This window comes from Haliaeetus albicilla, chromosome Z, assembly GCF_947461875.1.
Source record: "Haliaeetus albicilla chromosome Z, bHalAlb1.1, whole genome shotgun sequence".
Lineage (NCBI taxonomy): Eukaryota > Metazoa > Chordata > Aves > Accipitriformes > Accipitridae > Haliaeetus > Haliaeetus albicilla.
The window spans coordinates 39562623-39578931 of record NC_091516.1 but is presented as its reverse complement, the minus strand read 5'-3'; the positions used below and the strand labels follow the sequence as shown (position 1 = coordinate 39578931).

The 16309-nt window shown below is 39.9% G+C and overlaps 1 protein-coding gene across 4 annotated transcripts in view; it reads right to left on the bottom strand.

The window, feature by feature from the left end:
* Positions 1 to 16309, bottom strand: part of MARCHF3 (membrane associated ring-CH-type finger 3) — a 117034-nt gene that overhangs the window by 88455 nt on the left and 12270 nt on the right. The window lies entirely within an intron of this gene.

Genomic DNA, 16309 nt, shown 5'->3' with positions numbered 1-16309 from the left:
ATTGCAAAACCTTTTAACTGAGGCCATAGAAGATGCATTCCAGCAAATCGAGAGACTCCCCTGCTGTATGGAGCTCACATACTGTACATGCTTGTCAGCATAACTTTCAGTAGCAGAAAATTACTGAATGCGTTAGGACTTAATTTACTGTCTCATCTTCTACCTTCCTTATAACCTAGCCACTGAGCCAGCATGCACAGCAATAACTTACATAGAGCATGACTTAGTGGCCAAGCCCAGAAGTGTATTTTCCAGCAACTGAATGAATCTGTGCTGTCTCATGCACTGTGACCACATCCCAAAAGCACTGGAAATACACATAGCTTCAGCTGTTAAAAGCCTGATTTTAAATGTTTTCATATATTTTAACACACAAGAGGTGCAGTACGGTGGTGAGAATGATGGGAATTTAACCAGAAGAACTCACTTTGCCAGGTCACTCAACAACAAACACACAAGGCAGTGAGTTGTTACTACTGATGGCCAAAGACTTTTTCATAAGAATGGGTTGTTAACCTTCATACTATTTGTAATTTAGACAGCAATTTTCACTTGCCATAAGCTACCTTTAGAACTACAGCAGGCATAGCACTCTTAATCATTTCCTACCCTGCAATGTTAAGCATCACAAAAGCTACTGAACAGCAAGTAGCAATGGTTTACTCTGAGGTGGCTATTTATTAAAAAAAACCCAAAAGTTCAGATGAAAAGTTGCTATGCATACTTATACCATAAGTATATAAGACTATACTATAAAACAAGCTGTAATCCTTATCAAAGTCATCCTTTACTTTTCACTTCTTTGAAAGAAGTAGGGAAAAATCCCAGATACAAGATAAAAAAATTTGTTCTTTTGAAGTATAGTACACATGCGCAGCATCACCTCCCCTGATTTTGATAGGCCAGCACCTGGTAAATGTCAGCATCTAATTGAAAGGGACACTTGCTCCATGCAACATTGCTACCCAGCAGATGAGCAAAAATGAAGCGATGAAGTTTCATCTCATGGAGAGGAGCGCACTACCACACCTGAACTTTCCCCTACAGCACACAGAAGGGGGAAGGTACTTAAAAACAACCCAAAGCACTATCAACAATACAATACTCAGGACTAGGGGGCACTAGGACTAGTGAACAGGAAGACTAGGACTAGTGATTGACTTGGGGACTCATGACCCCAGTTCTATGCACCTGGAAAATAATTTCATGAAGCAGCTGGAATTGTCTCTGCTGCCATTGCTATCAACATCTTCCCTGCTCTTCACTTAATGGACAAAAATCCTTAAAACAATTCCAAGTTTGAAGGCTTCCTTGTAAATTCTTAAACAACACAGTGTAAATCACTTCTTTCTTTAAAATAGAAAGAAAGAAGTAATTTACCACCTTGGCATTTCTCACTCCCGCTCCTGGCTTTACTTTTTTTGGGGGGTGGGGTGGGTGAGGTGGCTTTTCCTCAGTTGAATTCAGTGTGGTTCCTCTCTTTCTTTTAGATACGCATGAATTTTGTACCCTCTCTTTTCCCTGTTCATTCTTGCATCTCAAGCTTAAACTTTGTCTCTGTGTGCTATAATTTTCTTTTGCAGGACATCTTCTCTTCTCCTTTTACCTTCAACCAGCTATTCCCTCCTCCCGTTTCCCATAAATGCTGTACACAGAAGAGCTGCAAATGGTGGCGTCTAAGAATGAGGGAGCTCAATCAACTCAACTAATGAGAAAACATAGAAGTTTGCCAACGTTTGTAAAGCTAAGTCTCTTTCCCACCATCTAGTTCTAGAAAAAGAGCAAGATACTAGGTTTTCAGTTCACACTGAATCCATGGCTTTTTTGCTGTAGAAATCTCTTTCCCATAAGCCTCCAGCTAGGAAGGAAAACTTCCTAGGAAAAATTAAACCTCTAACATTGTGACTATTGCAACACAGACCATTTCCTTCCTTCTCCCCCCCCGCTCCCCTCTTCCATCATGAAATCTTCTGGTTGCCACGGGAGGGGGAGGACAGGTCTCCACCATGCTGCCTTTTCCCAGGCTGGTTTTAATCATTCTCCCTCTGAATGATTAAAACCAGCCAGAAATTTGCAGCTCCTGCATCTTCTGCTGGTCTTATTTCAGCTTAATGGTAGCTCCATACTGGTTGGGTTAGAGGAGGACACAATTAGCTGGAGGAACAGGCAGGGGAACAACTGGCCTCTTACCAGGCTTGCTGCTGCCATCATGCTTCTAACATGTAACTCCTGTAAATTTTCACTGTTGCTCAGTTAATATCTTGCAGAGATGTTGGGAAGAAATGAGCTGGGCTCAGAAAGGAGTAACTGCCTGACCTCATCACACAAGAAAAGCAGTCTCTGCAAAGACAGAAAGCATTCTAACAAATCTTTCTACGTTAAAAAGTTATCCCCCCCTCTTTTCTTTTCTGAAAGCTACACGTGAAAGTCAGAAGACTTCTAACACAACCGAAAGATTCTGCCCCTTGCTACAGTAATGACAAATGTTAATGCTTCCAGGGAAAACAGAATTAAGGCAAGACTGAAATTACCCAGACTTAGGGCTGACATGCAAGGCTGCTAGTATGGATTTCAGCCCATTAAAAAGATGCACAAATGACAGGAAAATGTGTTGATGTACTCAGTCTTTTTTTCACATAGAAGGACCCATCTTTATCACCATGCAAGTATTTATCTCTGCCTTTAGAAATATTAGTTGACTTCTCTGTTTCTGAATCAGGAAACCTCAGCAAGCTAAAAGACCTACTGTGACTGTAACATTCTGAGCTGAAACCCAAACAAATAAGCCAAGGATCTTAAACACTGAGTTTGGACTTCTTAAACCTCAATAGCTTCTAATAAAAAATAAAGGGCACAGAGAACTCTATGAAAGACACTCCTCCCTGTTCTTGCAAGCAGAGGCTGACCAAACCTCTTACTTTAATTTATGAGTATTTCAATGAATCTTCAGTGAGAATAAAGAACAGAAGAGGAGACTGAAAAGAAATACCCCATCTACACCCCAGATGCTTAATAAGAATACTCTCAGTCATTGAAGGTGAGGAGACACAAAATGCATCCTTTTTCCTCCTTTAAGCACTGTGTCTGCATGTAGGGAGAATTTCACTTTTTTTTGGTAGCATGTACTAGAAGTCTGCAGTTATCTCCTGCCAAGCTACTCCCCTCCATCCACACTCCTCCTGAAAAAAAAGCTGAATGAGGACCAGGACTTTGTGGGAAATCAAGAATATTCCCATTTCTGTTGCACAGTTCTGCTTTTTCAATACAGTGAGTCATCTTGTAAATCAGCTTAAAGTATTTTAATGTATGGTTTAAAGATAAGTATGTGTGTACATATATATAGACACCACAGCTTCTGGTGGGACCCTAGAAAACTGGCAGAAATCAGGCTACTGACTCTTCCTTCAATCTAGTGAAAACAGAAACAACCCTTCCGAAAGATGCTCCTAAAAATAAGCTATTCCATCTAACAAAATTAGTCCTCCACACTTGGTTTCATTTCACCTACTGTACTGTACTAGGATGCAGGAACATCACATTACTTCCAGATTTAAGATAAACTATTTTACAGTGTAAACAGTATAAAAAGATGAAGCTCTGAACATTGTTGGCTTTGATTAGTTATTTCATTCTTTATCTAAGGTTATACACTTAAAAATAAAAAGGGGGGGAACAAACAACAGAGAAAATCAGCATCAATTTACAATTTTAGTATTGAGTAGTGGTTAAAAAGAAAATTAATTCACGCTGCTTGAAGGTGGAGCTTTTTATTATTCATATACGTATTGCTACTTTCTTTATGAACAAATACTGGTCTAGAGCCACCACTGACACTGTGAAAAGTAGGTATAACACACTGCCATTTGGCACTTGTCAAGAGTGATTACAAAGATGAAGACAGTCTGTGAATTAAGTGTCATATTTTTATTTAGAGGTACTTTTTTCAATCCCATGTAACTGTTTTTAACATGTTTCCACCCTTCCTTAAATTCGACCAGACAGCTTTATATAAATAAAATACAATAATCCACAGATAGTAAATGCTCAAATGTGAATGTACAAATACTGCGATTAGCTTCTCAAACTCTGACAAAACCTGTCAGTGTGTTTCTTAAAGAAATATTTTTAGTATTAAAAATAACAAAAAGAATTTACTGCCTTTGATCCACATTTCCATCCTACTTATTTTTTGACAGCAGCAGGGTAATGGATACATGTGGGGGAACACAAGATATTGCTTAAGGGAGCAATATTTTTTTCCCCCAAAGTAACAAGTGACACCATCTTACCAAGCACAAGAAAAATGAGCTTTTGAAAGGAGTCTGGTAAAAAAAAACTAAATTCAAAATCTCTCTTCCCTTACAAAAGCAGAACAGACCCAAAATCATGGGGTAGATTCAGGTTCAGATCATATCTAAGACATGGGTAGTACTAAAGTGCAAGACTTTGCTTTGGGCCTTCTCTGATGTTTTGTTTGGTTTTTTTTTTTTTATTTCAGCATATACACTGAGAAACTCAGCCACTGCTGTGAATGTCAGTGAATGACTGCTTGCTAAATACTGTAAATTGTACCTGTAAGAAAACAGAACAAACCAACACTGCATTAGTTGTGGTCTGGCACAGCTTCACTTTGGCTGCTTCTTCTGGATGGAGCACAGGATTTGGAGAGCTGCCAGTAGCACTGATAAAGTGAACCAAACCATAAAACATAACACACAGGGGAAGAAAAAAATTCTTTTGCCAAGCAAATGCTGTCAGCAACAGCACAGCATCCTCACATACACTTTTAAACACCCCTATATTATTGCATAACACTTTAAAAATCTTTAATATGGTATAAACTTGTCTTTCTTAAATAACAAAAATTAACAGCTGACAGCTACTTCCATTATTGCTTCCCCCCGCAATCATTAGTGCTGTCTTATGTTCCTTGTTAAATACATTCCCCAGAGTGACAAATGCGCCTAGCAGAGTGTAGGCTTAACACACCGAGCTAACATAACTCTCCTTAGATTTTTCCATGTACTAATGACCATTCAGAATTGATTTATAGCTTCTGCCAGTGGTATTTTATTCACGCCATGTGGAATACGGAGAAGCCATGTACTTAACTTACCGTGAAAACACTAACAGTTCTAGAAAAAACTGCTTACTCAGCAGAAAAGAGGAGCATTAGTTCCTCATCCGACACCTACAGTGTAATGAAATGGCTCTATTCCTGCTACTGAGCCAGAACAGTCAATACAAGCATGCAGTTATTTTTACCTCTGCATATGGTGCAAGGCTAATTACTCCACCTTTGGCTCTTTACAGATCTGCTACAGACTTCCAGTCAGAGATCCATAACCAGATGTAACCAAACACCATTACATGCATGCTATCGCTTATTTACAATTCTAAAGCCTAGAACTTATAAGTTATTCTTGTTCCCATAAATAACTCAAAACAACTCAAGACCCCTTCCAAACAGTATTCTTATGTCCCTTTTGGTACTCAGTCGTATAATTCAACAATTTGTGCTGAATGACCATTAGCCAAGCTGCATCAGAGTAGAGTACTACTCAAAATACTTTTGGTCACACCTGCTAGAGCAGGAGATTCTGTTCTCGTGCCCTCTGTACTGAAGTATGCATCATGACAGTGACACAAGACAAGAGGAGAGGCATAGAAGGTTGAGATTCAGGAATTGGTTCACTACTTTAAGTCATCTTTTACAAATTTATATTCAAAAGGCAGTAAGAAAATAATTGGCCTTAAAAACATGCCAGATACTGCACCAATCTTTCCATTTGCTTGCTGTAATGGGATAAAATGAATTTAACAACATGTCCATCTGGAGTTCACCTTGCATATGTGCTGAGAGAAAATAATTAAACCTACAAACCAAAAGCCTAACTCTCCCATATAAAGATTCAGTGTATGCTCACAACAGCCTTAAAAGAATATCACTGCTTCCCTACCTGCAACGTTCCTCCCCCTTCAAGCAAAAAGGCCCAAATATCAAACTGTAGTTATGGAGCCCACCAGCAGTTCAGGGCAGAGGTAGTATATCAAGCAGCTGTCCAGGACCATGTCCCGCTTGACAAAAAGCAGGTCTGCTGGAAGAGTTTTCCTTTATCTACAGGCTTCCTCTCTAGCTGACCAAATCCCTACCCTGTGATGACACAGTCTTATCTGTTGTCACCATGAACAGACCTACTGCAGATGGCTGGACTTTTACATACGTAACAGTGAATTCTCTACAGAGGGTAGCCTGGATCCATGACCACATTAAATGAAGCAGACATTGTTTTTATATTTCTATTCCTCAATCTGGAAAGGTCCACAGATCCATAACCAGGTTTTATCAGAAGCAGACAGCTATAGAGGACAATTTTTTTCCCCAATGGATAATGAAATAAATTCTGCTTACTGCACTGTTTCTAATAAGATGAGGCACTAGTATATACTACAAAAAAGGTTTACTCATCAGCCTCAAAATTTTCCAGAGTAGGCTTCCATCTTCCCAGTCTGTTCTCACAGTGTGTGTACATCAAACCCCACAAACACATCAATACCTCTTGTAAGCATCTTGAGTGCTTAAAGAGGCAGACCATTAGCATCAGCTACCTTGGATATTCACCATCATATCTTCCTCAAGCTTCAAAGACTTCTTGTCTCATTTCAGCTTAAAAACAGAGATAAAAGATAAGCTCTTTCAACTTGCATATATTTATTTTTCGAGGTGTAATTTAACAGCCTTTGTATACTGCTACAGAGCTCTTCTTACAAGAGTCCAAGACGTTAAGACCACAGTGCTATCTACTGTTATTTACTGTATATGCATTTGACTTTACAGGTGAGTGCCACGTTCACCTGAAGAACATCTTTGTCAGCATGAAAAATGCAGTGCGAAGGCTCTGCAGACAGCCTTTGATTCTAGTACTCGCCTAGCCAACAGGAATTACTAGAGTTAGAAGTGAGAGATGCTGGGAGGAGCTGATGCTAAGAAGCCCTAAAGAGTGTGGATGGGGAGACCACCAAGGATGGGAGAGAAGAGGAAGACAAGAAGAAGCAGTAAAGAAAGCAGGTAACAAAGCAAGGCAGATACAGAGAGAAAAGGAAGACAATGAAATGGCAATCAACCAGCAGTAACTCATCAATTACAAAAGTTAAACCAGAATTCGGGGGGTGGGGGGAAGCAAAGCTTTTTCTAGAAGGGAGAATACATTTGTAAGACTATGAAAACAAACTGAGGGCTGGCAAAGTTTAAAAACCAAGAAATGCTATTCTGTCCTTATTAATGACCTTTTCAAATTCCTTTCTGAAGTGAAGCTTTGATCACAATCATTTTATGGAGAAGACTAAAGCACCCTTGAAGCAGAATGAACTCTGCAACTGCTCCAGCATAGGAAAGTAAAATGCAAAGCTAGAGAAAAAACAAATCACTATTCCCTTTGGCTATCATTAAGGAAAATCTAGTGATTGGTGATCACTGCCAAAAGGGATGAAATTCTACCAACAGATGTGTCATGCAGGCTACCTGAAGTAAATCATCATACCTGGTATGACTTTAGAAGATATCCTAAAGGAGTTTAGTCCTTCAACCATCAGAGCCAAACAACACTGCTATTGTCAGTTTACTGAAGTTATATGTAGCATGCAAACCTACCACGCCTTTCTAGCAAAGGATAGTAGTACTAAAATATTACTCAAATCATCATTTTAAGGCAGTCATTTTCATTTTACAAATAATAAAACCAAGGTGAAAAGAAGTACTGCCTGGCTTTCTCCTGCTTGCACACAGAATGAACAGCAGTGGCAGGAACAGGAAGCCCTGGCTGCCAAGTTTCCCCTCTTAACTGCTAGGCTGAACTTCCTCTCTCCAGAGGCTATGCCACCACAGCAGCAATATTCAGCACAACTGAAGTGTAAAAGTAAGTTAGTCTATACACTAGCAGGGCTCTGTCAACTTACAAGGACAATTTGACATCCCTTTCATTGGTTGCACCTCAGAGCACCAAGTACCACACACACCCTACACTATGCTCAAAACACCATAACCAAATGTTAGCATAGTATCCCATTAAGATCAGTTGTGAAACAAATATTACACAGTCAAATCCAAAGTGTCTCTAAATAGAGCCCAGCCTTCCACCTGAAATTTTGCTGAGCACAGTTCACGTTCGCTGCTGCAAAGCTCAAACTCCAGTTTCCATGCCACCCTGCCTGTACATGCTTCCTCAGATTCCTTTTGGGATGAAACCACACCTGTCTGACCTGAAGCCCTTTTGTGTATTAAAAAGAAATTTGCAAAGGCTTAGATTCAGTCCTGGCAATTTCCTTTGTCATGGAGAGAGGAAGCAAGAGAGGGCTGAGAATATTTATACACGACAGGTTAGGGGAGAATTGCCTACCTTCTGCTGTTTCCCACAACACGTCTATAAAGCCACAACAAATTGTGGGGAAGATCAGAGAGAATCAGAACTTAATTCTTCCTTATGGAATAGGGCAGTTTTGTTCACAGGATCTCTTCCTATAGTAATTAACAGTTTTCTGAAAGACTTCTTCTGATCAAAATTTTCTATCTCACTTTAAAAGTCCGCATTGTCACTAGTGTTAGACTCTCTGGTGGCTGCTCCAACACAATGCACAAAAATGACATGAAAGGGGAGGAGTTTCAGGTTTTGCTTAATAGACCACCTGAATCACACAACACACAAAACTGCTCATTTAATGAGGTGGGACATATTGGTCTATTTGTATTGTAACTTGCAGCTGCTGTTACAGAAATTCAATGTAACTGTAACTCTGGTCACAAATTGGTCTTTATACAAGTGCAAAGATGCTGCAGAAAAGGCTTGTTGCTGAAATTCTTACAGATTTTTCACTTATGGCTCCATTGCACACTGCTTAGGTAAGATGAAAGAGCACTCTCTTCTGCCCTATTTACAAATGTCCAGAAAACCCTGGATCTCTGCTTGACAACACTGATTATGTGCTGATAAAGGCACAGCTCTAGAAATTGTCTGGGATCCACAGTTCAAACTGAAGTCAAGGGATATTGCAGGTATTCTTTGGCATTACGCTTGCGACTGAGAAATATATTAAATCCTAAGATCAGTACTAACTTTTGTTCATAAGGGTTGCCCTTCAAAAATTAATGTAGTCACAAACCACACCAAGTCAAAATTGGTTTTAGTATTACAGGTTAGTACAGAAAGGAAGGAAAACAGATAATGATTTTACCTTTTTATTATAGTAAGCAAGTGAGCAAGAAAAGAAAAACTGTGTTCACATGTTTACAGATCACTATATATATTATAGCAAATATGTGCAGAATAGAAAATATTCATATTACAATTGATTACCTATAGACACCATCAGGCTACAAATTCCCTCAGTGAACAAACTTTAACTATTCTCAGCTTTTTGCAGTACAGTTACTGAATGCAGGCTGCTGGGAAGTCAACAGAACAGCCTTGAAAATTGTATTTCTAAGCAATGTTATGCTTCTGTTGTTATATGTTACTGCTTAACCATCTCAAATATTAAAGGGACTAATCAGCAGTTCAGAGGGAATTCAATCATCCTTCTTTCAGGTTAAATGCCTGCTGTTTTTACTATGCAAAACATTAGGCACCTAGGGTAGGACACATACATTAATATGAAGTCACTCTTCCAAACCATGTTCTCGTTTTCCTCAGTGACTTTTCAAATTTCTAGACAGTAAGAGGAAAATACCACTTGCAGAAGTGCATATCAGCCTTTGTTAGCTTTGGCATTCTTCTTGGTAACATATGAAGTCAGACCCTCAACATACCTCATTGGTTCAAATCAGTTTGTTATCTGGCAGCATGATGGGTAACAGTGCATGTGCAGACCTGCAGTCTTGATTAAGTCTGAAGCTGCAGTTTTGTTTTGGCTTTCCAGAATCTGGCAGCATGTGCTAACAAGGACACCACATGCAAAATTACAGCAAAACCCCCTCTGGAATGCCACAGCTACTTAGTCTGTATTGACAGTGACATCACAGTCAAAGATGATTTGCTGCTTGGTTCTTAATGGTTGTGCTAATATATGAAGTACTTTCCAAACAGGAAAAATAGGTAAACTCCTTGGCCTAAACCATTTATAATCCAAATACAAAAAAGCAACAGAGTGTAAATTAGAGGAGAATAGGAAAAGTTATTTAAGTAAAAGGTGCTCACATCTAGATAATTCACCTTTTATAGTGCTACAGTGATTACTTACAAGATAGGGCTGTTGCTTAAATAAGATGGACTGTCAGCTCTAACTATATATAGCTAATATTGAAAACTACTGGACAAGTGGTCAAGGATAGCTCTTCCAAAGGGAATCACAGAATCACAGAAGGGACCTCTGGAGGTTGGAAGGACCTCTGGAGGTCATCTTGTCCGTCCTCCCTGCTCCAGCAGGAATATATGAACTATTTGCAGCTACCCTTCATGTGTCAGTATTGGTCAGCAAGTTTCCTTGTAGGCATTGTGGCAGGCATTTATCTTCCAGAAGGCTCTGGAGGAAGAGAGAGACAAGAACCTCCTGAGGACAAAGTCATGAACAGCTTCCCACATAAGGGAGCACAAATGAGAACACAGACATGATTACCAGAGACTCAGTCAAACGATGTAATAAGGCAGGCCTGAATGGTCAAACAGATGATAGAAGTAGCTATAACATACTACAGAAGACAGGTATCAAGGAGGTAAAGTTATGTGGGACTTTGAAGAGGATTTTAATTTGGTTCTGTGGAGGCATCCAAAGATGAGGTGACAAATCCATGTCAAGGATTGCTGTGGCCATCAGAAAGAACAAGGTTAGTGCAATCTACAGTTACGAAAGAAAATGAACAGCCACAGATAACATAGAAAGAATTAAATACACTGTTCTCGGTATGCAGTACAATTGAGCAGGAGACTACAGTATGATTGTGCAGGAGATTCTGGGTCTTGGTTAAGAGTCTGACAAGTTAGACGGAGAACAAGGAGAAGCAAAAATAATAGCCAAATTCACGTACAAGGGAAAAGATAAGCAGTCTAATTTTTTGTGCGCAAGTTTTTGGAGACCCTCATTCAGAAAGCCTCAGAGGTATGGGCTAATGAGGAAATAACAGAGGGATAAATGCTAAGAAAGAAGAGACAGGTTTAACTGTTACTTATTAGTGACAACTGCAGGGGTCATCTAAAATAAGATGGTGGAGGGCAAGGGATGGGACCACAAAGGACTCAAAACAGACTGTGGCTGCAGAGCAGGGCAGAACTGATCTTCCCTGTCCTCTGCAGTTTTAGTCTCTGTGCACGCACCAGTGCATCCTGATGGTGACACAAGTACTACCCATAGTCCAGCCATGCTGGCCATTCACCCCAGGGCATCTCTAGGAGCTCACTGCAGTACCCCTCCTGTCTGCAGACAACGTTTTCTTTCAAAAGAAACTAGGTCTGTCCCTGACTGCTGAAAAATATATAGAGCCAAGGGAAAAAGAAAGATGATAGTCTGTTAAAAAAGAAGACACTGGGATGTCCAGGGAGGACTCAAGAGACTCATACTGATATGATGAGGAACATAAATATCATTCAATGAAGCAGGAAGAACCAAAGGGTGAGAGTTGCCTAGAAAATGCATTTAAGACCTTGGTTTAAAATGGAGTGACTTCCATCAGGCTTTGGTGACACCAATGTCAGAAAGTCAAGTTTGGTGGGTCCTTCACTGTGATCTAACCAAACTGTTATCTCCAGGTTTAGTATATTCTTAAAGGAAAAAGCATACAAGGCTTCAACTTCTAAGTCTTCCCTTATCTGAGGAAGCAGAGCCTATTCAGTCATTTTTAACTAGTTTTCCTACTTTGCTATCTTCATCTACTGTGGCACAAATTTTTCAGCATGAAATGACTCTGGTTAACGATAGCAACTCTGTTTTTAGGACTGGGGACAATGTCAAATGCTTTAGGAGATCAAAACAACCAAACTACCTAAGGTGAAATTTCCCATTGAAAAACTGGGGAAAAATGAAGGCACTGATGTAGCTTAAAGAGATCACTAATGCAGCACAAGCCACCAATCCAATTGTCACTCCTTCACTGCAGCCTCATATTAGGTACACGAGTTAAGGCTCTGCTTTTGCCTTCTGAGCAAATTTGTAATAGGGGAATAAAAAAATAAGTTGATTAAATAGCCACAGTTACTCAAAATTGCTGCATCATTTATAAATAATAAGTGTGACTGCAGTATACACAAAAGGGAGAACTTAGTTATCCCTCATTAGGAGACGCATATTTACACTATGTAGGACAGCATTCAAATTAACTCATCTATTTAACTACTTGTCACCCATTACCTCACTTCACAGAACAGAAACAGGTTTTAACTTGTGTTTACTGGTAGCACTTAGAGCAAAGAAAATCAAAGCTTTGTTTTGCCTCCATGTTCCCAGGGTGACTCCCAGGTGCTGCTGAGGCCAGCAAGATCCTAGACTGCACTGGATCACAGGACAGGACTCAAAAAAATTCCGCATGTTCTTCCTATCCCCCAGCTAATGACTTGCACAACTGCATTCAAGGAGGAACTATAAGCCTTCTACATTACACAAATTAAACGATCATCCATACTGCTTTCTGTCCCATTAAGAAAAAAACATCAGCAAAGAGAGAAGCATCCTTCTGGGAGATCAATCTTATAACCTGCCCAATGCTGCTGTTCTCAGTTCCTTTGTACAGTGCTGTGGTGGGCTGATCCTGCCCAGCAGCCAAGCACCCATACAGCTTTGCTCTCTCCCCACCCCACCTGCCCCCAGTGGGATGGGAGAGGACACGAAGAGCAAAAGCAAGAAAACTCATGGGTAGACATAAAGACAAGTATAACAGGTGAAGGAAAGAGGAAAGAAAAAAAAGAAGTGATGCAAAGGCAGTTGGTCACCACTTCCCACAGGCAGATGGATGCCCAGCAATGGCCACCTTGGAGGACAACACCCCCACTCCGTTCTCCCCTACCCCAGGTTTTATTGCTGGGCATGACACTATATGCTATGGAAAATCCCTTTGGCCAGCTCAGGTCAGCTGTCCCCCAAAAACCAACAACCTACTCACTGTGGGGGTGGGGGAGGGCAGGGAGGGGAAGGGAGTGAAAGCCTTGAAAACGCTGGCCTAGCCACAAGCCCAAAACACAGCACATTACAGGCTGCTATGAAGAAAGTTACCTCCACCCCAGCCAGACCCAGTACAAACATGAAAAGCAGTACAAGCTAGCATATCACCCCACTGCAGCTGACTGGCCAGCCACAGACATGCTTACAGTAGCCCAATCCCAGCTTAGGGTGATTTTGTCCAGAGAGCACTCCTGTATGACACACAGCTGTTCTGCACCGCACAGGGAGCCGTGCGATGCAGTGGCAGTCCATATATGAGTTTCATGGGCAGAGCACCATTGACCAGCTTTGTATTTTCTCTGAGAGAAGCCTGATCACTATAGACATGCAGCAAAATCCCACTGCTGCTCAGTGACGTGTACCAGCATCTTGCACAACACTGGTTTCTGTCACACCTGAAACTCCCTCTAACAGTCCTAAAACAAATCTTTTGGTTGGGGAGGGAGTGAATTCCAGGTCACACCTGTAGACATGACAAAGATCATGGATCTGAAACTTAGCTAAAGGGTCACATCCTGTTGGAAACTCCCCGACAAGAAAAATGTCCCCTGCATGCTCCTTTCAAAAGGCAGTGAGAGACTGATTTGAATCCTGTTGCCTAAAGTTAAAAGTGTTTAATGCAGGGAACTGTACGTGAAAATGTGAGCCTGGAAGTTCCTGCATGTTACTGCAGCAGCCTTCTGCGTGATGTACCCTGTATTTATAAGCTTAGGTTATTTCTGCTCAGGACTTTGAGTGAGTCAATGAATACTTGTTCTCATAACAGATTCAAATTCAATCATCGCTGCATGACTCTGTGTACTCATCCAAATAACTCCAGGCTTTTCGGGCATGTATTCAACTGCTTAATCTAGCATGAGGGGATGGTTCCTATCAGTAACCAAAGCCAGGTCTCAGTCTGGCACCAGCAAATGCACTCCTGTAAGCAGACAGGATACAGAAAAGCTTTCTGTTCTGTTCCAAAATTCTGCTTAAGTTAATATCAAGCTTGCTTTTTTCTTTTCTTTTTTTTTTTTTTTTCTTTTAAGGATTACAGTTTTCAAAGATAAACTGGGTTGGGTTTTTTGCCCTTCCTATAGAAGCTTGAGGATTCTCCTATAGAAGGTTGAGGTTTCACATGGATCCATGAAAGTATGTGTCTCTCGCCTCTCCCTTTTCTGGCTCACAGGTCAATTTGTAATTCATTGTGGAAATCAAATATAAAAATATTTTTTTGCAAGGATTTCCATCTAAGAGGTTCATACATCTTAAAGAAAAAAAACCAGCTGAATAGTCATGGGATTCTCTGATTAAGCAGTGAGCAAACAAAACACTGACAAATTATTTATAGTCATCATGTTCAACTTAAACATGAGCCATATATTTGGGGTGGGCAATAGAAGACTAACAGCTGAGATCAGCTAAGTAAAACAGTATGTCAGGCAACCTGGGCATTTAAGTAAAAGAAGCTACATAAGTTTTACCTGATTGGATGTAAGTATTTTTTCCCTTTACATCATATTCCACACTTTTCATAATGAGTGGATTAAATTAAAAACCATTCCTAACAGGGGCACAGAATTATTTCAGATGATAAGGCTATGCATTTCAATAGTGTCTTGACTTGCATGCCTTAACTAATCCCTTCTAAATGTATTCTCAGATAGGAATACTAAGCCTCAGCTATTTCACAAGGAAACACAGGCAGACACAAGAAGACTTAAAATCAGATAAGGCCCAATGAAGATTCTACTGTATAGAGTTGGTCAGCAGCGGACAAACCTACACAACTCTTACTCTTTCTCATCATGGAGATGAGATGTCTGGAGACAATGGAGAATGACCCCCAAAAAAGTTCTTCCTAAAGCTGTTCCTAAAGTTCTTCCTAAACTGAGAAATTCAGCCCACACAGTCTTTGAGATACGCACAATGGACAACAGCAAGGGTGGCAAGATGCATTGGTTTGGCTTCTAAATGTTGTGACATTTCCCATCTCATGTTACACTACTGAGTAACCTCCTTGTTCTGTTCATATATGGGATTTTCAAAGTTTAAAGCTCAGATCTGAAATTTGAAAACTGCATTTTACATCTCTACTATGTAAATGACTAATATCAGCAAAATGATGCTGATATGACTAATATCAGCAAAATCTTCGTCTGAGATACCAGAAGTGCTCTTGTAATTTGCTTTTGCATCACTGAAACTTTGGGAATATAAATGATGCTCAATAATCACATTGTTTCTTATTTCCATTGTTTACAGTTTAAAAAAAAAAAAATAATGAATTATCTTTGCCACTATGAAAAGTCTTACAGAATGGGAGAGGAAAATAACTCTTTTGTGACAAAGTTTCTCAACAGCAGGAAAAAAACTTACAAAAACACAATTTCTTTAAATTATTATTCTAATTTTTGCAGTGGCTTACATAGAAACCAATTAGTTTTAATCTCCATTCAATTTTATGGAATGCTTCCACAAGAGCTCTTAATACAAAGCTAAGACTCAAGTAAGCACAGCGTAAAGATGATGAGAACTCTGCTAATGTTATCCTCACAGAGATAGCAGAATTGCAATTTTCCTGTGTTTCTGATAATAAGTATTATGGGCACAATGTTCAAAACTGTCTTAAAATTGCTCCTTGGGTTTACATTAGCCATGGCTGCACAAAACCAAACTTCCTTGTGCAGTCACTGGAAGTACAGACAGCAAAATTCAATCCAAAGGGGCAGAAGTACAAAGAAAAGGAACAGTTACAAGCCTGGAAAGCAAAATGAAATATTAAAAACTAATTTTAATTAATCACTAGGATTAAAAGACTGCATTAAATGCTAATACTTTTTATCAGAGATATTTGAAGAACTATAGTTTAGAAATCTTCCTCCCCTTCGTGGTTGAATGCAAATTACCTTTCTGCAAACTTGCTGAAGTTCTATTGATTACTGGTGATGCCTACTCAAAATTTGGAGGTTTGGTTTTGTTTTTAACTTTACTATAAATGAGTAACAATACTGTACATCCCATGCCACTGCTGCCAGTGCAATAATGCATTCCCAAGACTCCACTCTCCCAAACCTTCAAAACACAACAGAAGTAGCTTGCAATACACCTGTTTAAATGTATTTCAGAAACTCTAGGGCAACTTCTGCCATGAAGCAGCTGCCTTTGCAGATCACAAAAGAGCTTTCAA